We start from the raw sequence: 15,361 nt of genomic DNA on the forward strand, positions 1-15,361 counted from the left end.
CCCTAAGCTATGTTCTTTTAGGGACAAGACTTCAATTCAATTCCTTTGGCATTTATTGAGCAACTGCTATAAGGTATATAATTGAGCATAGTTGTTCCTAGCCCAAGGAGACCTGGCTGGGTTGCAGGGATGAAAGAGCTGGGAATCTACAAAGGGAGAAAAGTGGGTGCATGCTCCTATAAAGACCATTAAATTCTTGTGATGTGCCAACATTATTAGGAGACAGCAGCAAGTCAGGGAGCAAAACAGACAGGAAGCACTGCCTTCACAGAGCTTGTTTTCTAGTTGGGTGGGAACAGGCAATGAACAAAGCAAGTCCAACAGCGTGGGTGTTTAATAGCAGTAAGTGTGATAGAACTGTGTATTTAGTGGGAGAGGCAGACAGAGTCCTCCTGGGGTAGGAATGGGAGTTGCCCGTATTTACAGTTGGTCATAGGAGGCCTCTGTCAGCTCTGCAAAGGTGACATGTGAGCGAAGACTTGGAGAACATGAATGTCTTAGCTACTTTCTCTGTTTGCTGAGACAAAATACCTGACACCCAAAATGAGGGAAGGAAAAGTTTATTTAGCTTACAATTTTTGGAGGTCTTAGTCCATACTCAGCTGCTCCAACGCAGGGTGGTGTGGCTAAGGGAAACCCTTTCATGGTGGCCACAAGTGACAAGAACCAAAAAGGACAAAAAAAAACTCCTTTTAGTTGTATGCCGGCTCCCTGCCCTGGGTGGGTGCAGCACTCACACCATCAATCCCAGCTCTAGACAATGAACCAATCACAAACGCTGGATGACTTCCAAAGTCATGATCCCCCATAATCGCATGAAGCTTTGGGGAACATTTAGACAAACCACAACAATGAAGCAACAAGGCATGCAGATATTTGGGGGAAACTGTCCAGGCAGAGGAACTGGCAAGCCTTCTCCTGAGGCACCAGCATACTTGGCATGTCTGAGGAAGAGGAAGGGGGCTTATGTGGCTGGAACAAAGTGGCAGTAGTTGGAGATGAGCTTAGGGGAACCATTGAGGTTCAAGTCAAATGAGACCATGGTTCTCAATTTAGCTTCATGTTCTACTCATCGAAAAACCTTTCTAAAAAAAAAAAATCCTAATGCCAATGCTGCACCCCAGACCAACTGCATGAGAGTTTCCAGGGTGGCTCCCAGGGCTGGTGTGCACCACTCTGTGTGGGTCCCATGTGCAGCCCAGGTTGAGAATTGCAGACAATGGCTCTGTAGGCCATAGGGAGGCCTGTGGCTTTTGCCCTGTGGGATGGGGATCCCTGTGAAGGGCTGATGCCAGTCAGTAGCATGTCAGATTGTCTTTCTCACAGGCACTATTGCTATTGTACTGCTAGGGTGGGGGAGGGAGAGAAGAAGCTGCTGCTGACCCAGGGAGAGGCCATGGGTGCTGTGGATGGGCAGTCACAGTCTGCCACGGGCAGGTCCTTTGGCTCCTGCAAAGTCTTTGCTGGTGACTTTGGTCAACACAAAGAGCCATGAATTTTGCTGGCATAAAACACAGGCCCAACTCAATGCATGAAATATATGTTTGCTCAAAATAAAAAGGAAAATAAAAAGGAAGCCATGGGAAGGTGGATCTTACATACAGGATCTTGCAACCTGTTAGAAACGTAACTGGTATTGACAAGGCTGGGTTGGTTGAGACTGGCTTTCCTGGTCAGGCTACAGTGATGTGCAGGGGAGATGGGCGAGGCCATGGTGCCTCCTTCCACTCTGAGCTGAGGAAGCCAAGGAACAAAAGTGTTGGGTCTGAGGTCACACAGTTGGGTAAGAAGCCCAGCTAAGACTATTCAGCTAAGACTATAGCAGGTGCCTGGGCATTACGTCATTATCATACCTGGATGCCAAGTCCTGGCCTTTCACTGTGCCCACATCTGTGTTTATTCTGAGAGCTGATGCAGTCTCCTCTTTGGCTTACCTTGAGAGAGATGCCCTGCTTCCTGCCTTTTAGTGGTGTGCTTGAGAAAGGAACTTTCAAGGATCCTGGGGTCAGAATTCTGTAGTTTTCCTCTGCACTGCTGGAAAGCAGCAGTGATCAGCATAAAAAGGTCTTCCTTCCACACAGAGCTTAACAAATTGAGGGTTTCTATACCTCCCTACAGGGCAGGGTGACTGCTGCCAGCCCCTTTCTTACCTAGACAGAACCACTGAATCTTCATGCAGCCAAAGAGAGCTGAGGACTCACTCATTCGTCATAGAGGGCTCTGTGCAAGTGACTTTAACTATGGCAACTTCTCTCTGCTCATGTACCAGGAAGGTCCAGTGCAGTTCTCTTTCTTCTCCCATGCCAGACACACAGGATCTCCCAGGATGGAGAGCCTTGGTGCACCACTTAAAGAAGTATGTGCTTGGGTAGAACAGTGCTTTCCTTTGCCTGCTAATTCCCATAACACATTCTTTCCTTGTAACAAGGCCATTGCTTTGCTCATCCTGGTTAGTTCATGTTGGAAACATCTTTCCAATGACTTTATTTCCATCCTATTTTAAATTACATTGGCAAATATTTATGCAGCATGAGCCATGTTTTCAGGCGTGTGTTTGGTTCTCTGTTTATATTACCTCTTTGACTCTTCACAGTAACTGGCTGAAGTAGTTTCCATTTTATAGAAGAGGAAACTGAGAGTCAGAGAGATTATATGAGCAGCCCAATGTCACTAGTGGCAGAGCTAGGATAGGGAGCCCCGCATTGTGCCAGTAGAACTCTGCATGTAACCATTGCCATAACCATACTGCCATGAGGTGTGATGCTTTAACATAACATTGAGTACTGACCAGTTTTGGAGTGATGACAGTCGGCTTTGACATTTTGAAGGAATTGTGTAAGTGAACAATAAGCTCATTGCCAAGCCTCAGGGTATTGTGCTAGGCATGACAGATGTCAGAATATGGACAGAAGTGGATGGGAGGGAGCTCCACATTTGCAGCAGTCTCCGAGGAGTCTTCCCATGTGGCCCTTGCTTCAGCTTGAGCTCCCGTGCCTCCTGCTGTCTCCTGTTTGTTCCAGCTCTCTTCCCCTAGTGAGCTGCTTGGATAATGCTCTTTGATCTTGGTGTTCCTGAAGTTGCTTCTCTACATTCTACCCCCACAGTTCTGTTTGACTTCATCCTGAGAGAGAAAGTGGTTGTTTAGAATCTTGCCCTTCTCACTTTTCCATCACCTCTGGCCAGTCCTTTACTTTGTCTCCATTCTGGGTGCTGAAAGATGTGTTTCAGTCTACCTTGTCATTTGGCTCAGGGAAACCACTCAGTATCCTAAACACAGGGCAAGACATACCAGAATGGAAAAAAAAAGGTTTGCTCATTTGGTTGCTAAGCTTCATTAAGTTCTTCTTCCAACAAACACTGAGCACTCATTGTGTGCCAGAAACCAGCAAAGCGTCCAACAGACCAAGCTCCTGGAGCCCACACTGAGATGGGCATCCAGACAGAGAGGTGGGAGGACAAAACAGGTGACCAGAAAACTTCCTAATGACCTCCTGGTGCCCTCAGGGAGGACTCTCTCTGGTAGGCTTCCAGCGAGGCAGGTGCCTGGGCATTACGTCATGACCTCTGTGGCTGGGGCAGCCTGGAGAGAGGCCTCTGCAGGAGCTCCCCTTTGGCAACTTTGGCTTTTCCTCCAAGGAAAAGAATGACATGGGAACTGGACAGAGAGATTTCCTCAACATCATCTGTAAAGAGAGAAGACAAGCTTTCTTTCCTAGTGGCCTCAGGGAAAATCAAGTTGCCACTCATCCTCCTGGCCACTCATTCTCCTGCACTTTTAACATTAGTCCATGGGCCCATGGACCACCCAAGGGAGAAAGGACTTCAGCAACATCTTCTGTGACCCCCGTGAGCCTCCTCCACGAGTGGACTTCACTCTGGGTAAAATGTGCTTGCTTCTTGGGTTACAAAGACCCTGGCCTTGGGGTTGAAGGGAAGAAATGCCACATCCTGGCCAAGCTGGACTTTTCCCTGCTTTCCTGTTCCCAAATGCAGGTTCCAAGCATTCTTTCTTTTTCCTCATGTTTCCTCTTTCTCCTTAATAGTTGGCTCCAAAGTAACCTACAAGGGGAAAACAGAAAGAAGATGTGTCCAGTCAGAACTGGGGTGTGGACCACAGAGGTATGCATGGTTATCAAGCTCATCCAACTGTGCATTTAGTATCTGTGTGTCTTACTGCATGCAAATGAAACATCAACTTTTTTAAAACAATGGTGTGAGAGACCAGGGAAATCCTTTGCCTGTGGAATGGGGAGAGAGGATGCAAGTGACATCTTCTGGGAAATTACTGAGAAGACGGTTGTAAGCTCTGCGGTTGAAGCAAGCCGGCTGACGTGAGGCAATGAGGGCAGTTGGGTTTCTGCCTCAGAGACAGAGGTGTCAGGAATGTGACACATCCATGCCCTAGTGCTATAGCAACAGGCTCACACCACAGTTCTTTAAAGTTGTACTTGTTATCTCCGTACAGGGAATTGAGGGAAGCCTGAGGGATGAGTGCCTACTCTCAAGGGAACTGTGGGAGAAAAGGGGCCCATGTCTCAAGCTCCAGGGCTGTGATGTCACCATGGCAACTCTGTGGCCTGCCACAAGGGTAGCTCTGGGCAGTGCCCCCAACAGACACCACTTCCTCCTTGCTGGCAGATCTTCGGAGGCTTCAGAATCCTATCACTAAGGACTTCATCTTTCTTTCCTGGGTCCCCAAGTCCATGTCCCTCCCTCTGAGGGCTTTGGAGGGGCTGGTTCTTGGGCTAACAGATAGGTTAAGATTCTGGCCAGCAGGGATTGGTAAGGGGAATTAGACTGTTTCTTGCCATCCTAGGTGGGAGAAAGTAGAGGATAGAGCCACACACAAACCCAAAATGAATCTGGATCTGGAGCTGGAAGGATTCTGCACCAACATCAAAGTGGGAAGAAGGAGTGGGACGGGATGACAGCAAAGATAGAATACAACTCTCAGCCAGAGACTGGGGTTCATCCAAGATGGCTATTAGAGTTTGCAGCCAGGACTATGGGTTTGACCCTACATATGCATGAACTGGAGCACTGTCAGGTTTGGGTAGATATTTTAACAGTGCACATTCTAGACAGACAGAGGACATCTCTGGACTTCGGGAGCCCCCAGGGCTGACTTCATGGATGGGCAGGGTAATGGATTCCCAAAGACAGTTTCATCCTAACCACCAGAAGCTGTGACTCTTTATGCCACGTGGCAAAGGGAATTAAGATCGCTAATCTACTGATTTTAAAGCTGGGAGATTATCCTGGTCTACTGAATAAGGCCAGTCTGGTCACAAGGACACTTTAAAGTGAAGAAGGAGGCAGGAGCAGAGAGATGGCTGTGGAACAAAACTGGACTGGCCTCTGATGAGAAAACAGTCTCCCCTGGCACCTCCAGAAAGGAACTCAGTCCTGCCAACCACTTGAGACTTCTTGACTTCCAGTACTGTGAGATGACAAATTTGTGTTGTTCTAAGACACCAAGTTTCTCACAATTTGTCACAGCAGCAATGTCAGTACTAGGAAACTCATGTAGCATAAATTTTCATATTGCTCAGGATCTGTGGCCAGAAGGGCTCTGCACTTGGTTTAATGCTGTGCTGTCACAGTGTTAAAATTCTCTGTAACTTTTGGATGAGAAACACAATTTCCTTTTGCCCTGGGCCCCTGAACTATGCTGCTGGTCCTGGGACACATGATTTCTGGGTGTCTCAGAGTCGCTGCTAATGACTCACAGTAAGAATAACCACCTTACACTCACTTACCCTGTACCAGGTGCTGTGCAAATGGTCGCTGTGCATTTGCTCATTTCACTTTATTCTCATGTCTCTCCCAGGTAGTTTTTACTATTCTTATTTTATGTAGGAGAAACTCAATATTTGCAAGATTAAGAAACCTGTTCAGAAAAGAAGTTTAAAAAAAGAAACCTACTCAAGTTCCCACCATTGTTTTAAAAAAAGTTGATGTTTCATTTGCATGCAGTAAGACATGGTGGTCAGAGACAAAGTCACTTTTTATGTGGCTCTTGTGACTCCAGGCCTCTGCCCCACTCACTGTCCCCATCTGCCTAGTCTTAGTGATGATTCTGCCGTCTTATGGAAAATGCTCACTATACAAAAACAATTGGGGAGAAACACTCTAAAGTACTCTGATAAAATGTTAACCTCCTTATGGGCCAACAGTATGATGCTGTTGTTCTTAAAGGAATCTTGAACTTTAGTAATAAGAGCATAATATCTTAAAAGACAGAGGTGATAGTATTTTCCTACTTTGCTACTCAGATCATGGCTGTGGAAGTGGCTTTTAAGGGATATGGAGGAAATGTGCAATTTATAGGAACAGTTCAGGAGAGGCTTTCGTTTATTATAGAGTAGTTGTTAAAACCTGGATCCCTGAAGTCCAATAAATTTTGATTTTTAATGGAGAAATCTATAGCAAGTTACCTAGCCTCTTGGTGCCTTTCTCATCCTATTTGTAAATTAGGGATGGTAACCCAAAGATTATATGTTAATGTATATGGAATTTCTAGAACATTGCCTAATATACAGTAACTGCTAGTTTGTGTGTGTGTGAGAGAGATAGAAATAGAGATAGAGAGAAAGAGAGAGAGAGTGGGGGGGAGAGAGAAAGAAAGAGAGAGAGAGAGAGAGAGAGAGAGAGAGAGAGAGAGAGAGAGAGAGAGAGGAGGGGGGAGAGTATCAGTCTGTATATGGGAGAGAGTACTAGGGCATTAAACCCTAAGGTGCTCACACCAGCAGCTAGGCACATCCTCCACTACTGAGCTACATTCTCAGCCCCTTTTTAAATTTTATTTTGAGACAGGGGCTTATTGAGTTGCCAAGACTGGTCCCAAACTTGTAGTCTTTCTGCCTTGGCCTCCTGAGTAGCTGGGATGACAGGCTTGTCCACCACACCTGGCCGTTTCCAGTTAACTTTTATTACCTGGGCCTCTGGTTTGTAAAAGGTGACTTGGGCAGAGGGCGTAACTGTGACTTAACTATGTAAAGAACTGCTGTGTGCTCAAGCAGGATACCTACCCTGGTAGGAAGTAAGAGATGGGCACTGTGGGCAGATCAGACCGAAGTCCCCAGAGTGAGTTCTCCCCAGTCCCAGAGATCTTGGTGCCAGAGTCCAAGCCCTGAGCCAGGCTGTACTGGCAAAGATGATGCCCCGTTCTCCTTTGGCACCTTCCCTCCTTTGCACCCACAGATCTAGGGGACCCACCTTCCTTTCCCCTATCAGACCTAGGGAACACACCTTCCTGTCTCCCAGAAGATCTAAGGGTCCTGCCTTTCTCCGCCCCAGAGCATCTACTGTCCCCCACATTCCTCAGATCTGGTTGCTACAAGCCTGGTCTGCTAAACAGAAAACCCACCACAATGGGATGTCTGGTCCCTAACTTGACTTTTCCACCAGAACCAGCTGATTTTTGTTCCCTGATAACTATTCACTTAACCCTATGGGTTCCATATTCTCCAGATCTCTGAGGTATTTTGAAACAAAAATGGTCTCCTTGCTCCCTGTAATGGCTTAAATTGTAAATGTTTCTTTTCCCTTTTTACTTAAAATCTGTATTTATTTATGTAGAAATCCTTTCTTTAAATGGGTAAAGTTACCAGAAATGATGTTTGTTGAACTTTGCCACTATATGAAAGTTGAGTGTCTCAATGATCACAAGTACTTGGTACTTTTCCTATCAGTAATTCCAAGCCCAGATCCTGTTCCTGGGTCAGGCTTGGCCCCTTCCTATTGCTTTGCACAGTGGAAGCTCCCAGTTCTCAGTATCTGTTGTCTCTCCCACATCTGAACTGGAGATGGTACCACGTCGGGTACCTGAGGGCCTGGGTATCCCCATATTGCCTCCATCTTCCCCTCCTTCACCCCTCTGGCTTGTTGCCTGACCTGATCTTACTGCTCAGCCAGGCAGTAAGTGAGTACATAGCCCAGTGACTCCATCTTGTCATATCGCGGTGGAGTCCTCCCATAGGGCACTCATGGCCTGAATTCATTCTGCTCCTCATGAATTTGAGTGTTTGTTTACGGTCAGACACCCAGTGATTTCTGAGTTTCCACTCTGTGCTGGCCACTGGGGATGCCCAATGTTCAGACATGTCCTGACGTCATGTAGTTTATAGCCTAGTACATACGCTGGTGTCTGTGAGATAGTCGCATCCAACCACACAGTGGAAGAGCATACAAGTGGCAGAACAAGAAGCAAAGGAACCCGCGAGGATTCCAGTCCCGGATGTGAATGAGACTCTGTGTATGGGCTCTCATTATGTTTTCAGGGATTAAGGGACTAAACATATCCAACTCACCCCAGTGCTTCACTTTTCTGCAAGACATGCTGGTGTGTAGTGACATACTTGAAGCCAAGCTTAGAGGTGGGCAGAGTGGTGCAGGGTGTCCTGGACAGAGGGCTCGAGCCCTCCATCCTTTTGGCCCACTTCTGCCATGGCTATAGCAGTGATCCATACTCTTATCCACAGTTCACTCAGTACCCATGTTCTGCTTCCTCCCCATCATTTCTGTTGCCCTGAGTATCTGCTCACTGACTTCTCAAGATATCTCAGCTTCAACCTCCCTGTGAGAAAGGCCTTGTTTGGGTTGCTGGTCCTTCCAGGGTACTGCGAAATCCGATTGTGAACAGTGCCTAAGCTAGACAGCTTCCTTGACTAACAAACTGCTCTATATCAGCTCCTTAGGGCTCAACAGTAAGCCTCTGGCCCAAAATTCAAAGCCACAGGTCAGAAAATACAGCAATCTTTATATATGGTGTCTTCTTGGGTCATTTAAGGCAGCAATGTCGAAGGTGTAAAAAATACAGTGAAAGTTTAAAGTTTAAAAAATTATTATAATAAAGGACACATTACCATTAATTCCCCTCAAAATACGCCTTCTCACCGTGTATACACTTATCCCATTGTTCCCATCACTCTCTGAAGCAGTTCTGGAAGTCCTCTTTCGTAACTCTTTAGTTCTGCCATTGTGGCTGCCTCAGTATCCTGAATCGATTCAAAATGTTTACCTTTCATCGTCATCTTGACCTTGGGGAAGGGCCAGAAGTCGTGCAATGGATGGATAAAATGAATGAGGACACACTGTGATGCTTTGATGAGCCTGTCTGTCTGTTGGATGGCACTCAGAAGCACAATTGATTTTTTTTTTTTGATCCTTGTAAAAGCATTCACAAAAGAAGGCTTTGAGAATTGCTGCAGCAAGTGGAAAGAGTGATGGAATAAGTGTGTTCAAAATGAGGAGGGCACTTTGAGGGGGGTCATGGCAATGTGTCTCTTATGGTAATACATTTCTTTAAAATTTAAGCATTCATTTTATATTTTGATCAACTTGCAGGGAAATAATTGTAGGCTTTTGGTGCTCAGTATTGTTTGTTGCATTAGTCAGTGCTATCCTGCTAGACAACTATCTCCTCTGTGTTTTTCATGCAGAATAGGTATTCTGGAAGGAAGTTCTCCACCTTGTCCCTGCCAGTAGGCTTCTGGGATGACAGTGACTCAGCACAGCTGTGTCATGGGTGCACCTCTTGTGGGCTTGGAAAGGAGGGTAAAGATCATGAGACAGGAGGTATGAGGAGAATGGTCAAATGGGGATAAGTTGCCATACAAGATTGTAGAAAGAATTAAATGGGAAAGTGTGAAAGTGTCCATATGGCCCTTAGCATGACTTGTGGCAAATTAAAAACAATAAGTGGAAATGTGTACCCTAATTATTTCCAAGGGTTCTGCAGGGAGTCCCTGGGCAGTAGGGGCAGCAAGCATGATACAGTCTCTTGGCTCCAGAGGTTGTGGAGATGTAGACACCAGCGAGAGGAAGAAACAATACTGACTAACCCATGCTCACACCAAGTGAGAGTACTCCTAGATTCCTCATTCATGGCTGACAGGGATCTGGAAAGTTCTGGAAGCAGCTAGAAGTGTGCCCAAAGGAGGCCAGGGTAAGGTCATGCATGTTGTATGTGTGCAGGAAGGGTGTGGGGGCTAGCATGATGACATTGGTGGGGCCAAGAAGTCTCCCGTTTCCTCATGGCCAGACTTGTCCCCTGTGTTTATGCTTTGGGTGGTTATTGGCACATCTCAAACCTGTTTGTTAACTCTAGCTGAAAAACTTGGAAAGAAAAAGGGGCCTGGATGAACCCCTTAGGAAAGCAGTCACCTGGCATTGGCCCTTGCTTTGTCCACTTGGTCCCTCCTCTGTGCCATGAGAAGCTTGTTGTGGTTGGACCTTGTTCTCAGTGTACACTGCCAGCAGATCCCAGTTCCAGTTCACAGCCCTCTTCGGTCTCCATGTTGGAAGATGTCTGCCTCATCCTCCCATGTGGCGGGCCAAGCAGCCCCCAGGAATTGCCCACTCTGGCAGACTAGGTCTTACAGACTTGGCGAGGTTGAGGGAAGGAAGGACCTGCTCATCCAACGTGGAGGTGCCAGCCCCGGGGGTGCTTCCTGGCTGCTGTTTGGGCCTTATCCGGTGACCGGGAGCCAGGCTTGGTCTCACTTGGTCCTCTATAGCTTCCTTTCCTCCCACAAGTAATGACACTGATGCTCTTTATACAAATTTCTCTTGTAAATAACTCTAAACAATTTGAGGATAGCTTTGTGGTGAAAGCCCCTGTCCCCACGTCTCCCTTTGTGAGCCGGGATCGATAATGTGTTTATCATGACCATCAATTCCAGCTTACTAGACAGCCGTATCACTCCTCTCTCACAAAATGCCTTGTTTTTATTTCTAGTGGAAAGTGGCTTGACTTTGCACAAAAATAAAAGTAAAGGGGGGACTTTCATGGCTCAATTTTACAGAGGAATGTGTCTCTTCTCAAATGGGTAAGGGTGCAGTTTTTCCAGTAAAGAATCCTGGAAGAGTTTAAATGCAGGAGGCCTGGCTACACTGCCTGGCTCCCCCAACGCTTCTCTGCAGAAGTTAGTGGAGAGGTGTGGGGAGCAGAGGCAGCCATCCGGGGCATGCAGGAGGGTGGGGATCCTGAAAAGGCAGGGGCAGGATTGATCAGGTATGGCCCAATCCTAGAGGATCAATGTGCTGTGAGGACATCTCAGTGGTGCACTGAGACCACGGTGCTAGTGCTGAGCTGACTGAAGCCATGTGGATTGTGGGGCAGCCACACAAGGTTTGCATCAGGAGCAGTCCTCTTCCGCAACACTCCTTAGAGGTATCTTCCTGTTGCAGGCCACATGTAGGCTGCGGCAGGAAAGTGTCCATCTCTTCTCCAGCACCTTGCAATGATGGAGCTGTGACCAGCAAGTGTGCACACATCTTGGCCAACATGACGGGTTCCTCTTCTCTCTTTATCCTTCTCATCAGCCATGTGCTCTGTTTCAGTGTGGAGAGGAGGAACCCTACCTGGGTGTCAATGTGGCATCTGTGTGTGGCTTCAGGAACATGAAAGGGAATTTAGCTAACAAACCAACAGGATGCCTGCCCTTTGCCGGGCACTGTGCTGGCCAGTGGGCATGCACAGTCAGCAGGGCCAGTCTCTGCCCCAACGAAGCTGTGGTCTACTCAATTAGGGACATTCAGTGCTGAAACTAGGAAAATCCTGGGTAAACCTGGATGAGTCGGTCACCTTTGTTATGATTTAGATCCAGCATGTCCCCCCAAATTCTCATGTGCCCAAAGATGGGGCTTTTCGGGGGTGACGGATCATAGGGGTGCTGTACTCCTCAGTGGATTTCACCTGTTCGTGAGCTCAGCAGCAGAGTGTGCTGTTTGGAGACGGGGCCTTGTAGGGGTGGGGGATCACTGGGTGTGTGACCCTGGAAGGATGAACCTCTCTGTCTGGCTCCTCCCTTCCTTGTCAAGTAGCAAGTGGTGGTAAAAAACAAAGTTCTGGTGGGAAAAGAAGAAAAGTTTGCCAACTATTTTAGCGGTGGAGTATCTGCTGCTCACACATGTGATGCAGATCTCCAAGCAAATGGTCTCATATCATCATTTCCTGCTCTGTGTGGGCATGGGTGAAGAGCCCAGATGCCCTGTCCATGGTCACACAGCAACTGGGGCAAAGCTGGGGCTGTCATGTGGTATCTTCATTTGCTGTGCAATGCCCATTCCCTAAAGTGTACTTGCCGTGTGTGTTTGATCCTGCTCTCTCCTCACTGCTCTACTTATGCAGGCCCACTTCTTTCAGCTTAAGTGCAGAAAATTTGGAGGCAAGGACAGGGGAGAGACAGGGAGTCATGTGATGTCAAGAGAGCAGTGGGCAGTAGGTGACAGGGGTTGTGAGAGTCCCCACAAGAGAAGAAGAAGAAAGAAAATTTAAAGAGGTCAGGACATTTAGCCTGAGGGATCATTTAATTACGACACAAAGAAACAGAACTTCCTGAGACCTGATGTGAGGAATCAGGGCCATAAGTTCAAAGGAAGAGAGAAGACAGCAGAATAACCTGCTGGTGGAGGAAGACTTGGCTCTTTCAGATGGGAGAGGCTTGTAAGAAAAAAGAAATTCTGAGATTAATGCTCTCCTTGTGAAAATAAACCTGTAGGCTTTGTTTCATGCCAAAAACATTCCTAAGCACCTACTATGTGTCAGGTTCTGCCCTCAGATGGGGAGGTAGCAGAGTCTCAGAACAAAGTCCTTGCTCTCAGGGAGCATCATTATAGTAGTGGGAGAGAGACAATAAATAAATGCAAATGTGATAAAATATGCTAGTCATGCTATTATGTACAAGAGTTTTCATATAAAAACCTTGTGCATGAAATTTCTTAATATGAAAATAGTGATCAGCAGGGTTTAACTTGTAAAACAAATACAAATTTTGATTCTGCTGGAAGAAAAAATGTTATGAGACCAAGTTTCAGAGACCAGCAGCTTACACCATTATGGCTGCTTTACTGGGAAAATTTGTTAGTTATATTGCAAACGAAGAAGGGAAGATACTAGAAGGTAGTGATCTCCTATCTCTGAAAACTGGAGAGAATTCACAGGAAACTCCCTGGGCAAACACAGAACTACAGTTTCCACTACTCATATGGAGTATAGCAGGTGAGACAGTGAACTTGTACCAGTATACTGATCTTAATGGGAGCTGTCCATTGTACTTATGTTTATATTAGTGAACAATGAAGACTGTGGGCCTTTTGGTTGACCATGTAGGTCATTACTTTTAACATGCAATTAACAAGCTGTTTCTGTGCTAATATTCGTGTTTGTTTACATGCTCATTGGTCTTAATTACTGCCCCCTAAGTGACTAGCCAGAAGAATTACTGTTAACCACAAAACTTTTAGTTGTTGATATAACAGTTATATTCACAACAACAATAAATAACTTTGGAAAGGATTCAATAAGCTTAAGAAATCATTCCAAGATCATCATAGAGCTCACATCTACACTTCTAGAACTTGGGATACTAAAGTAGGAGGATTGCAAATTTAAGGCCAACCTGGGCTACATAGAAAGACCCTGTCTAAAAAAATCATTCCAGCTTTTCTCTTTCCTTAAGGTTCCTCCAGCCACCTCTCCACTCCCTTCATCCTTTCGCTGCAGTTAGAAAAGCTGGCTTCCTCCTCCCCAGCCACACCAGTCTCCGTAGGCCATGTGGGACCTTCCCATTCCATGGAAGTTTCTAATCACATCTTGTCTCTTCGTAGAGGGCTTCCTGGCCACTCTTGAGAACAGCTGCTAGGGTATCATTGTGTCATCTTATCTTGCACTGCTGTTCATCTTAGCACTGGCATCCCATTGTATTGTCTGTTTGTTTCCATGTTCATCTATTTCCCTTGTCAAAGAATAAGCTCCATGAGGACAAGGATTATGTGCAATTCTCTCAGTGCCTAAAATACTACCTGCCTTGTGGAAAAGCTCAAATATTCCATTAAATACAAGAATGAATGAATTCTACACCAATGTGTTAACTGAATGTTTTTATTAAAATTGCAACTATTAAGTTGATTTGGGAAAAGACTCAACTCTTTCCCTTCCCCCACCTCCCATCTCCCTTTGGCAAGAGAGAAGGAGAGCTGGAAATAGAATGGGAGAAGTTCTGTAAATTTCTGGTAACCATAGAGACGGTGATTTTAGTTTATTAATCTCATGCTCTTAAGCAGGCTGGGGCCCCATGGTGATTTCTCCAAATTGCTCAGTGCTGGTTATCCTGCAGCCTTCCTCATTAAGGAAGAGCAGGCCCATTCCTATCTTGCAGCACTTTAATTACTGACAAGCAGAAGCCCAGCACTATTACACTCATTATCATGTGCTCTAACCTGGCTGCATCTCCCACTTTGGGGCAACAGAACATGGTCACCACCCCTAAAGCCCTGGAGGCTTCAGTGGCAGGTGGTGGATATGGGTTACCTCCTCTTCAACCCCAGATCTTGGGATGGGGCTGAAACTTCTGCCCTTTGTTTGAAAATGGCATTTTAGTGCCATCTGGAGTGGCATTTAGTTTCAGTCAAGGAAGACACCAGTATGGTTTCCTGCCACTGAGACTGTGCTTTTAGAGGAAAGGTCCTTGGGGACCACAGCACTTCTTCCTGTCTGGCATCTTTTGGGTGTGTGATTTAAGGGTTGTTTTTCCTCTTTTAATGGGAATGACATACAGCCTTTTACAAGTTTGCCTGTAGTTCTTTGGGTAATAGCTTCAGGGAAGACTTTTTTCCACAGCTGTTTCTTCTCCAGAGAAAAGTCTGGCACAGGCATCAGAAGACCAGAGGTGGGATTTTATCTTGGCAACTCTCTCCCAGTGCAGCCATAGGTGGAGTCTCAACTTCCTTGGGCCTCAGTGTCATTTATAAATGAGATTGGACTTGGTCTTTCCATCTGTTATTTGTGTTGAGACTCTGACAGTAGCTTGCCTGATTCCAGGCTGGACTCCAAATGAATGAATGAGTGCTGCATAAAGGAAGTTCCCGAGCAGGATGTGTGCTGCAGTGAAGGAGTATGTGTGTGGCTAGTGGAAGTCTCTGGGGAGAGACAAACTGCCATCCCACGGCTGGTCTGGCCTAAAGTCTGTCCTTACTCTGGTGTTATTATTACGGAAATACTAAGACTTGCTCTGCCTGTATTTTCCATCCTGTTGGTTTAGAAACATTGAGTCTCCCTTCCAGAGAACACTCAGGGGCAGCATGCAGGTGCCACATGCTGTGCTGCATGCTGGGATCCAGCTGCCCAGTTGGGAAAAGCACTGGCAATTTCCTCCGCGGCATGGGACAAAGTGTTTTGGTGGTTGTGGGCTTTTCTGCTGCACACGCAAGGGTCATCTTCCATGTAACAGAGCAGAGACCCTTGGCCGAGTGTGGATTCCTGAGCACACCAGCAGCAAAACTGCAATCACACACAGAGTGGGGCTACATGCGGGTGCCTCCAGCTGAATGACCAACAGACCGCAGAGCTCTGCTG

At 46.5% G+C, this 15,361-nt stretch overlaps 1 protein-coding gene across 2 annotated transcripts in view; it reads left to right on the forward strand.

Annotated features, from left to right (window-relative positions):
- The window catches only part of Galnt18 (polypeptide N-acetylgalactosaminyltransferase 18), a 332,475-nt gene that overhangs the window by 172,812 nt on the left and 144,302 nt on the right, over nt 1-15,361 (forward strand). The window lies entirely within an intron of this gene.

The sequence above is a fragment of the Cavia porcellus genome, unplaced genomic scaffold (genome assembly GCF_034190915.1).
Source record: "Cavia porcellus strain 051 isolate PalLab524CR breed Dunkin Hartley unplaced genomic scaffold, mCavPor4.1 scaffold_6, whole genome shotgun sequence".
NCBI lineage: Eukaryota > Metazoa > Chordata > Mammalia > Rodentia > Caviidae > Cavia > Cavia porcellus.